The following is a 12,431-nucleotide window of genomic DNA, read 5'->3' on the forward strand; positions in this document are numbered from 1 at the left end:
TACCAACATAAGACACCCTTCCAACCTTTACGATATTATCAACCAACATATACAATATGAATCTCCCTTCCAACAATTACGATTATATCAACCAACACAATTCACATACGATCAATTCACTTTAACAGAAGTAATCCACCATACCAAAAATAGATAATTAAAAGTCGAGTTGAGTAGGATTATCCCTACCTGGCAAGTAAGCACTCCAATTATGCAGCTTAAGCAAATCCAAATAAATAAAGCAATCCGATTCGATTATAATTCTTCACAACCGTCACCTAATCAAAATATTATAATTCAATTCAATTATTTATTACTTCAAATTACTATTTATAAATTTATATTTATTATTCAAATTTATTATTTATTATTATGATTAAAGGTCTACGGTACTTAAAACCCGATTCAATTATAACCCGAGTTACCCAAATAAAACCCGACTCAAAAACAACACACATCACCCCCCATACACGGTTTATAAACCGTGACCAACTCCCCTCCTAAAAACCACCAAACCTGACACCACACGCTGCCACAGCCACCACCCAGCCTCGACACCCCTAGCCTGCAACCCCACGCACTCAACTCACCCTTAACCTCCAGCTACACCACCACCAACAACCCACAAACCCACGCCCTATCACACGACACCAACCGCAACACCCACCTGACACCCCATAAAACCCGTCCCAGAACCACCACCTAACACCACCTTCACCGCCACCTACAACCACCAATCAACTCCCCTATCCTCCATCGACAAAGACCACCCAGAAACCCCTAACCGGACCACCAACAACCCCTAAAATCCCCCGAAAACCGCCCCGCCGTAACAACACCTCCTCCCCTGTTTCCCGTCACCATCGCACAAACCACCATCCCTGACCACCCAAACGCCACCAGCACAACCGCCCCTGCCGCCAACATCAACCACCCAAACCCCAGGTCAAGACGTGTCCAATTAGTGGGTCAAATAACCATCCCAAATACCCACAACCAACCCGTATAACCCTTCTGACCAGCCACCTTTAGGCGCCTGCCACCGCCACCCTAGGCCTTCCCAGACACTACCAATACACCCATTCCAACCCTTGCAACCCCACGAACTACCTCCCAAAGTTTCGTCTCATTCCGTCAAGGTTTGGGTCAGTTTTTAAGTGTCTTAAGATCGTCTGACATTCAGCTGTATAAGAAAATAAAACGAGATTAAAAGTTATTACCTATTAATTACCGCTTGCTAATTCCGTCTCCAAAAGCTCTTTATTCTTCTTTTTAATTTGTGAATTATTTCCCAGATTTGAGGTGGTATTTATAGTGTAAGATTTAGAGAATACGAGACCAATTAGGAGACTATGTAACTTTCCTTATTCTAATTAGTATAGGAATTGTCATTATAATTAAATCATTATTATTTATCATATACTATTAATCCTATCACAATTATAATTTCCTCATATAATATTTACTAATTTATTATTGCCATAACTTTATTATTATTATTATAATTATAATTACCTTTATATAGTATTATTCTCATATTATTTATTATTAATTCCCGATTACACTCGTACCAACTTAATTGATTTCGGTCCAAACAACAATGGCACACGGCCCAATGCTAAATATTAGCTAACCCAATTCCCGACTTGCATTATTAATTTATTATGTAATTAACATCTTATTATAATTACTATTAGAAATGTCTTATAATTAATTAGTAAATTTCATAAATTATCTTCACAATTTATTATTAAAATACGGAGTATTACAAGATTATTGAGCCAACGGGGTTATATATTGTTCAAGACGGTTATCTATTCAAGGGCATTCGATAATGTATTCCCGGCGGTTCAATTCGAGAGCTTTTGATTCGTGAAACTCATGGTGGTGCAATAGCTGGACACTTTGGAGTAAACAAGACTAATGATATTTTGAGTGAGCAGTTTTATTGGCCAAAGATGAGCAAAGATGTACAAGAGATCGTGGCTAAATGTGTGGTGTGTCAAAAGGCAAAGAGTACGTTCAATAAGGGACATTATACGCCCCTGCCCGTACCTACACAACCGTGGAATGAGGTAAGTATGGACTTTATACTTGGTTTACCTAGAACTCAAAGAGGAAAGGATTCGATTATGGTTGTTGTGGATCGTTTTTCAAAGATGGCACATTTCATCCCATGTCATAAAACCGATGATGCTATCAATATTGCTGAACTTTATTACAAGGAGATTGTTCGATTACATGGTATTCCACTTACTATAGTGTCGGATCGAGATGTTAAGTTCTTAAGCTACTTTTGGAAGACATAATGGAGATTGGTTGGAACGAAGTTATTATTTAGTACTTCTCATGATCCACAAAAAGATGGACAAACCAAGGTGACTAATAGAACTTTGGGAAGCTTGTTACGAGGTTTGGTTAGCAAAAGTACAAAAGATTGGGATATTAAGTTAGCTCATGCTGAGTTTGCCTACAACCGAACGCCGTCAATGACTACGGGAAGATCACCATTCGAGATTGTTTATGGGGTGAATCCGTATCTTCCTATTAATTTGGTTCCTATACCAAAGAAGGATGTGATGAGTTTTGAAGCAAAGGAAAGACAAGCTGCATTTCTTCGAGTTTGTGAACAAGTTAAAGCACAAATCGAGAAAGCCAATGCTAGATACAAAGAGAAAGAAAATAAACATCGAAAGCAACCTGTTTTCAAAGTTGGAAACTTAGTATGGTTACACTTAAGGAAGGAACGTTTTCCATCCAAGAGGAAGAATAAATTGATGTCAAGAGCCGATCGACCATTCAAGATACTTGAAAGCCATGGGGCTAATGCCTACAAGTTAGAATTGTCGAGTGAGTATGAAGGTGTAAGTGCGACATTCAATGTTGGAGATTTGTCACCGTACTTAGATGACGAAAATTTGAGGTCAAATTCTTAAAAAGAAGGGGAGAATGATGCAGGAGCACTTGAACAAAATGAAAATGAAGTCTTAATTAGTCGAAATGTAACTCACATTTCTGAAGGTTTCAAAATGGAATCAAGTATCGTAAATATGATAGCATGGAGAAGCAAGAGTGACGGGTTGGAGTCCGTCTAAGTCAACACGCCAACTAAAGAGGGTCAAGGTCGGTGCTGATGGAGGTGTTTAGGATTATTAGTTTCCTTATTTTTGCTTTCCTAATTCTAGTCAATAAGTTTAAGGTAGTATTGTTATTTCCTTATAGTTTCTTTCCTAATCTTAGCAAGATTGTAATAAGGCAATTTGCCATACTATGGGTCGGTTTCCTAATCTGTTTAGGACGAGTTAAGGAAGTTTAGGGAAGGGAGGTCGGTTGCCTACTTAGTATAAATAAGGGTCATTGTATTCAGTTTTATAAAATTCAAGTTGAGAGATTAATACAAGTTTTCTTGTTGCTTATTGCATGCGAGCTTTGGGTGTCTTATTTCTTTCTTGCGAGGGAGAGATTAGAGTGTGGTTTATCCTTGCGAGGTGAGAGTCACAAAAAAACCAGCCGTGTGTTACAAACAAATTCCTTGCGAGGGAGGAGGGAGTGATCACGTCATATCTTTTAAATTTTCGTTCAAATACATATAAAAATCAAGTAAACAGTTTAATATTCCGCTGCGCAGTTTACCATAAAATCCGAACAGTCCATCGTACTGTTCATTTCCATAAAATCGACCAGATTTTACATCAACTTAAATTGTCATTCTTACATTTTTCACATGAAAGATAAACTGCGGATATATAGTGACTAAAACACGAGTTAGTAGTTGGTCCCAATAATATTAATACCCAGTTTTATTATAATAAAAATATTTTGAAAGTACTATTGTGACAATAACCCGAGCAACTTCTTCCACTCCGAGCCCAGTCCACTGAGTAGCAGGGTCGTGTACGTCTGGGCTTTTCTTAGTGATTGAATCGACCCGGGATAAAGAAAATTGATCACTATCGGACCATGCTAAAGAAATTTGATCACTAGCCTGGCACGAGGGGAAAGTAGGGATGTGCTTTTAATTTAAGTTTTTGGTTGAGATGGTTTCGTAAGTTGGTATCAAGTAAGACCAAAAAGGTCCCAGGTTAAAATCCCAGGTATGAGGAGGTTTGTAGTTGCATTTACACTTCAAACTCAAAAGACATTCGTGTGAGGAGGGGGTATTAGAGTATATAGCCGATCTTGGAATTCAAATCATCAGCTTCACCTTTTGGTAAAGATGGTTTCTTTACACAAATGTCGATGCATTATACAAAATCAAAGCTCAACACTGGAAGATACTATGTAACCAGTTGATAATTAAGAGTTAAAAACGTTGATGTAGCTGCATACCGATTTTGAAATTACATACATGTTTTATGGAAGATACAATAAGTATAGATAGGAAATTTAAAAAATTACAAAGTGCCCCGTGCGAAGCACGGGTATTGCAAATAGTATTAATATTAAAGAAACAAATAATCGGCCTCACTCGTGACTGGCTACAACATGAGCCTTGTTTATTCAGATTCATATACTTGAGAGTTGATACTGTGCTTAATTAGAGAGCCTAACCTAACTCAACCCCATTTTTCATTTCTTAATTTGTTCTCCACCCACCTTGGTAGAGTTGGCATAAAGGGCCGCGGGCCGGTGGGCGGCACGGCCAGGCATGACCCACGGCCCGGCACGGCCCGACCCGACGATAAAATCAAGGATGCACGGGCACGGCACGACTGGGCTTGAGACGGGCTCCTACGCGATTTTGTTCAGAAATCCGTGCCTAGGCACGTCACGACCCAGGCACGATGGAGCTCAGCACGCACCAGGCACGACGGGCTTGGCACGGCCCGACACGAAGAATGACCCGTTGATCATTATTTATTAAACAAAATATATATTTAAACCATTAATTATCATTTATTAAACAAAAAGTACATTAATATTTAATAAAATATATATTTAAACCATTAATCATCATTTATTAAACAAAAAGTAATAAAAAAATATCAATTATATAACGCTTTTGGTTTAAATAAAAAAAAATATTAAAGCACATGGGCAAGGCACGACCCGATCACGAAAATGGTCGTGCCGTGAGTGGGCCGCGGCGTAGGTTTGGATCAGTGGGTCTGGCATGTTGAAAGAATGATTCAAAATTGAATGAAACATTGTATCTTAGAATGAAACATTGTATCTTATCATAATAGTAGTATAAATATGTAATTGTACTTGAATAAATATGTACACAAAAAATAATCCTCAATAAAATTACCAAGTATTATCTTCTCATAAATTTTTATCATATTTTAATGTTTTACCCAACATTAGTGGTATCAGACTTTTAGGTTTTGATCCCAACAAACCAACACAAAAAATAAAAATAAACAACAACAAACAAACAAAACTCACGTATATTCTGCCAAGACAATTTTCCCCAAATTTCAGAAACCCTAACATCCCAAAATTCATTCCAAATACCAGGAAAAATATTAACGATTTCCAAATTCATTAGAAAATATGGTAAACACTAGTTCTACTTCACCATCAATTCCAATTTTTAAGGGAGAAAAGTATCATCTATGGAGTTTTAAGATGAAGACCATGTTTAAATCCCAAGATTTGTGGGATTTGGTAGAGACGGGATACACTGAACCGGACCCGACTCCGGCTGTTCCCGATGCACAATTGAAGGAGAACCTGTAATACCCGCCCTTTTAGGGACCCTTTGATCAGCGTTGACTGACCATGGGAGCGGGAGTAGTCTTAGAAAAGTGTGCCAAAACCATCTTGGGCTGCGTGTTAAGAGTGGTACTCGATAGAGTAGAGGCTACTCGATCGAGTAACTAGGTTACTCGATCGAGTAAGGGGCCACTCGATCGAGTATGTTGGGTACTCGATCGAGTACCTGGTTTTCAGCGAGGGTTTTATATCGCGTTTTGTTAAATCCGCAAATCACTTCCGCCACTTTCCTTCTATCCTTCAGTCGCCTCTTTCCCTCCCCTTCACCTCAAAACCTCCATGGAAGCCTTTTTGAAGATCCTTGAACCTTAAGAGGGCGTCGCTGGTGTCGGGTAGCGGTCTCTTGCTGAGTTTTCTCCCTAATAGGTATGTCATAATCATCATCCGTGTCCTTGTTCTTTTAGTTAGGGTTTGCCTGTTAGTAATAGATGATGGTATTCTGGTTATAGGCGTTGCTTGGTCATTTGGACATGTTATCTCGTCGGCATGGATTGGTTGCGGTGGCTTAAAGGTAGGTTCGCCTACTCGGTTTCGTAGATGGTCTAGCGTGTCGATTGTTGTGATTGTTTGGTGTTTGCTTAGTGTCGTAATTGTATGGCAACGATTGTGATGGCGGTTGTGGTTGTTGTCTCTGGTTCTCGAGATGCGTCTCGGCTGAGTGGGGTCACTTGCGAGAGTGGCTTCACGCCCTAGTTTCGCCCTCCGTGGAACCCGCCACGGGAGGGGATGTGCACATTAATGGATAGGGTTATCGCTCGGTATGATGAGCGGGGATTTGGTGGGTGCGGCTGCGGTCCCCCACTGGCAGGTGGTCCAGGTGGACGATCGATGTGATGAGATTGGTTGGATTGTCGTGATTGTGTGTGTGAGACTGATAGCATCGTATTGTGGTGTTGGTTGTAGCTGTTATTGCTGTGTCTTATCTCAGTACTGACCTTGTGTGGTTGTTTGTTTGTTATGTGTCTGCCGTGATTAGGGATGGCAATGGGTAGGGTCTGGGTAGGGTCCGCCTAGACCCGGACCAGACCCGAGATTTTCCCTTTGGACCCGTACCCGACCCAGACCCGTAAGGGTCTAAAATTTGAGGACCCATACCCGGACCCTATGGGTAAGGGTAGGGTCTGGGTCTACCCATGGTCCGAGTTTTGACCACTTTAGTAACAAGATTAACAGCTATAGGGTCTATAATATTAAAAAAAAAAAATCATACTACTTTAACATTATGAGTTTATTAATCTGCCGTTAATGGTGGTTGTCGGTCGCCGGCTATTAGAGAGATGGTTGCCAGTCGGTGGTGGTTTTCTTGTGTCAGTGGTGGAGTGGCGGTATTGTCAGAAGAGTTTGGTTGAGTTTTATCATTTTATGGGATGAGGGAAGAGAAAGAGACTTTAGTTGGGTTTCTACAGTCAGCCTGTATGAATTCAGAAAAGTTGTAATTTTGATTTTTTTTCTTTAATAAAGGGTCTAAGGGTCGGGTATGGGTCTCATAACTTAGACCCGGATCCGGACCCGAAATATTTTCTTAAGACCCATACCCGACCCATACCCATTGGGTCTGAAAAAATGAGACCCATACCCGACCCATTAGGGTCCGACCCTCAGGGTCTGGGTCGGGTCCCCGACCCATTGCCATCCCTAGCCGTGATCCCTTATGGTGAGCAGTCGGTCTTAGCAGGTGTTGATGTTGTTGATAGCTGGAGTCCGGGCAGGGATGAGTCCTCACGAGATATGGCGGTCATAGTGAATAGTCTTTGAGTTGTACCTTTATATTGTATTTTGGTTTAAATCGCTTGTAATATATCTTAATAGTTCTTTTATCGACATTTGAATATTGTTATCCTCGGGCAACCGAGATGGTAACGCCCTTATATCCTAAGGAAGGCCTAGTTAAGGCTCCTCTGAATATGGGGGTGTGTTACAAAGTGGTATCAGAGCGACGATTTTGGAACCTGTAACAAATGAACATAATGAACGTAGAGAGTCTAATAAAATGAACCTGGTGTATGTGTAATGGGAGCCCCAGCTGATGCTAGATTTTGGGTGAGTAGGCGCCCTCATTTCAAAATCTTGGCCCCATGACACTTAAGCCAGTCACATGGTATGGGAATGTGGAGTCCGTGTGTCTATGTGTGATATATATGTTAACTGTACCGGAGCTACCTCCGGTTAAGTCTTTGTTAGAAGTTAGTAGGGGTGTGATGGTAGAATTTGGGCCGTGTAGGGTAATTGTTGATGAGATTATTGAAGTTCTTTGAATGATTAGCAAGCTTATAGGATGGTTATGAGATATGTGACGAACGTTTAAGTGATAGTGATGCGTGAAAATGTGGAATTGAATGTCGTGACATGAAGAGTGAACATGTAGGTGTTTGCTAAAAGTTAACAATGACGGAAGTTGTAAGCGAGTTTATAAATCCTACCGTAATGACTATGATAATAGTTATAGTATAGTTGAGTAATAATCCGAATCATAGCATATGGCAATGTGTATATGCTTTGCTAATCAGTTGAAATTTTTCCGCTGCGTAATATTTGATTAGTGCAAGATGAATTGCTTAGGATAGAATGTAAGACATGATTGAACAATTGTTTGAAAAGTGTGTATTTATGTGATAAGTGAAAGAAAGAATTGAGGTGAATTATATGCTTCAAATTGGAGTGAATATGAGTCTAGTAGTAACATGTATAGTAAGTTCAAGTACAATATGATGACGTGAATATGTTTATGGAACGTTCGGTAGCAGGTGAACCGAGTTGGGTAGTTGTTGTAGCGTAAGGTGGCATACGCCTTGTTAGTAAGGCGATACGTTGTGTGTGACTAATGATTGTAATACGTGATCGAAGTGATAATTAGTGCCGAATTCCGAACTTAGTTTGGAATCGACACGCGGTGTTATTTTGCAGGTATCTTTGATTTACGTCGTACTTCTGACTGAGTACTTAACTATACTTTATCGAGTGCGGGTGTTTACTAGACCGAGTAGACCTCACTCGATCTAGTTAGGAAGCTATGATGTCGGGATGTGGGAAAATTCCTGCAGATACTCGATGATTTAGCTCCTACTCGATCGAGTAGGGTGGTACTCGATCGAGTACCCCAGGCACTCGATCGAGTAGGTTACTGTACAGCGAATCCTACGGGTTTTCTAAAACCCTTAATCTTTCTATTTCCTATTCTTCTTCCCCTATATTTCGACACACCTAAACCTAAACTGCTCTCAAATTCCTTATTTCCTCTCAAATCCTCTCATACTCTTGGGTTAAGTGGTAAATCTTGGGTTAATTTCCTTGCTTAATTTCGTTTCTTTACTTTGTTAATCAATCAAGGTATGCTATTCTTCTTAATTTACACGATTTATTGTTTTGAATGTGTTAGAGAAGTGAAACAATCAGAAATTCCGATTATTATGATCAATTTGGTGCTTTTAATTGTTGAAACATGATTCACATGCCTTTTTTCCATGTTTGTTGGTGACTAATTGCTGTAAATTAGATTAGAAATTGCAAAATTTGAAATCGAAATTTCTAGGGTTTCCAAAATTGAAATCGATTTTTGGTTGTTTTACAATGGTTAGTAGTAGAATTGAGCCTTAAATATTGTTTATGTCATGTTGGAGGATAGATTTTGATGATTTCACCTTAGAAAGTTGCCTTAAAACTCCGTCTTAAAAGTGCCTCAAATGGAAATTCGTGATTTATAATTGGAAAATTGATGTTGTGAATGACATTATAAGTATAAGTTAAACTTCAATATGATAATAGAAACGATAATTGATGAAAATATGCCAAGATTATCACAGCTATAAAGACCGTCTGAAAATTCTAATTGAGTTGTTGTTCATAATAGTGAAGGGTGATAATGATATGTTCTAAGTCATTCTTGTCCATGAACTAGTAAGAATACCTCACATGTGATTAGAAGTGTGTTTGGAATAACCTTAGAATCATGCTAAGATATTCGAATTTTTTGAGCATACGTAATCACCATGATAAATTTGTTTCACAACTATGGCCTATGAGTAGTAGTAAACTGAGCTTGTATGTCAAAATTTGGAAACAGTTGACGAATGTGTAACACCCCCATTTATTTAAGGGCCTGAACTAGGACTCCTCAGATAAATGACGGTGTTACCATCTCGGTTTCCCGAGGTAGTGAATAACAAATTAAACTCCAAGGCAATTTATATAATACTTTAACTTAATTATTACAAATTCTCCTTTTAAATTAAATACAAAAACTGACGTAAATAAAAGTGAAGTCTTCTAGATGGTGATCTAGCTACTAGGTCGTCTGATCCAGTGTCTCACGCCCATCAAGCTCCCGTCCTATCTCTTAAACCTGTCAAGTCTGCTCCCCATAAAACGGTTCATCACAGGTGTTCACGAATACACAGGGTCAACCACGAGGTTGAGTAGGGAAAACAATAAACAATAAAATATGATATGCATGATACTCCGCCACCTCCATCTCCATCTCAACCCATCACACACATCTCATACCCCGGAACGCCCAGCCATACCGATCCCCGGTAGACTATATATCGACCGAAGCCGATCTGCCAGCTCAACAGCTGAGGACACCAGGGCAAGTCCTGCAGAACCCGCCTGGGCCTTATCACAACATCACATCGTATCTCAACATCGTCACCACCACATCCTCCTCCAACTCCAATGCATATGAAATGCTCAACAGTAATTAATGCAATGCAATATGTATATAAATCACTGAACTGATAAATCATAAAGTCATGCCAGTTACCCGATGTTGTGATATCATACTCAATACGGTCAAATCAGTCAATCACATTTCCGAATATAAATGGTAACGTAAATCAACAACCAGGAATCAAGTCAACACAATTCAACAACGACGATAATAGGACAAGTGTATTTCCCTACCTCAAGTGCCAGCAAATCCAATTAAGCAGTTAAGCAGTCCAGAAAACAAAGCAATGCATTTGATTATCGATCCTTCACGAATCCGTCACCTAGAACAATTATAATATTTATAATTACTAACTACTAAATATAGAAATCTCCCCAAAATAGAAACTTTCCCGATATAGTAACTTCCACTTTTGAGTCCGACTCAAAACCCGACTTGAATTATTTTGAATAACTCGGGAGTTAAATTAAATAACTAATTTAGATGACTCGGAATTAAATTAAATAACCATTTTAATGAATTAAACGATTTAAGGAAAAACCCGAGTCACACAACAATTCAAACAACCCGTCTTTAATTATTTACTTAACTCGGGAATTAAGTTAATTAATTTAGAATACGACCCGATACGAAATATAACGATTAAATGATGAAAAAAACCGTTTTAAAACCAAAACAGCCCGCACCCCTTCACACGCGCACACACACCACCACAAGCCACCTCACCACCGCGACAACCACCTGACCCAACACCCACTCTGACCTCACCACCCACGACCACCACCAGCCTGGTCGACTGCCGCCGGCGAGTCGAACCAGGGCTGGCAATCTGGCCGGTTCACTGCCGTGCCTCACCAAACAGCCCCGTTCTCTCCGTTACCACCACCGCACACCACACCCATAACCCTGTCAACCACCACAGCCCCACTCGCCGTCAACCCATGAACCAAGACACAGTGACGCCGCCGTTTCGACCTCCCCCGAGTCAACGGTGGCGCCACCCCAAATCCCAACCATAAAACTCGCCTGAAAACTCATATTATAACCCGTTTGACCACCCCCATCGATGCCGCCTTTCTCTGCCCCTACAACCACCTAGGACCACCCTAACCACCACCACCACACTCGCCACTCATCACCCATTTCCCCTACCCCGACACCAACCACTAACACTGCCTCAACAAGACACGCAACCCCAACCAAAAACCCGACATCAATTCGAAAAACAGAGAACAGAGGTTGTACTCTTACCTTTCCGTCACCACCACCGCCACCATAGCCACCCTAGGTCGTCGACAAACACTCTAACCTCCTCCCTGCTGCGTCGTCACTGCCCACACTCTCTCTCTCTCTCTCGAATTGCGTGAAAGTTGGAGTTTTGGTGTTGTTTAAGGAGGTAGGCGGCTGAGGGAGTGTGAGATGAGGGAGGCGGTTTGGGTAGGGTTATTAGGGTTAGGGTATACAATTAGGGTTAGCTAGGTTTAGTTGGGCTTAGGGTTTAATTGGGCTGAAACGATTCTTGGCCCAACTCAAGAGGTTAGCTCACATTTCGAATCCTATATAAACCCGTCTCAAATAACTTGTATCGATACAACGCGAGTTAAATAAAATAACTTAACATAATTATCGACCCAACAATCTACCCGACTTAATTAGGGATATAAAATTTATAATAAATAATATTTAATAATAATATCCATTTAATTAATTATATAAAAAAAAATACGGGGTATTACAGTCTTCCCCCCTTAAAATGAACTTCGTCCCGAAGTTCGCTTCCGTACCCAAACCTCTGAAAGGTATTGTATATCGTACTTACGGACGTCACGCATTTCTAACTCGATTAACACGCACTTTTGACTCATCAATTAACGTAACAAATACGGAATGTTACATTCTGCCCTCCTAAAAATAAACTTCGTCCCGAAGTTTAACTCATCATTTCTTAATCCAATTAACTACAACTAATAATTACCTGCGAACACAAATGTATAACACTATATAATCATCTGAGAACACCATCTTCTTTCCATCTCAATTTCCGATC

This window comes from Silene latifolia, chromosome 9 (genome assembly GCF_048544455.1).
Source record: "Silene latifolia isolate original U9 population chromosome 9, ASM4854445v1, whole genome shotgun sequence".
NCBI lineage: Eukaryota > Viridiplantae > Streptophyta > Magnoliopsida > Caryophyllales > Caryophyllaceae > Silene > Silene latifolia.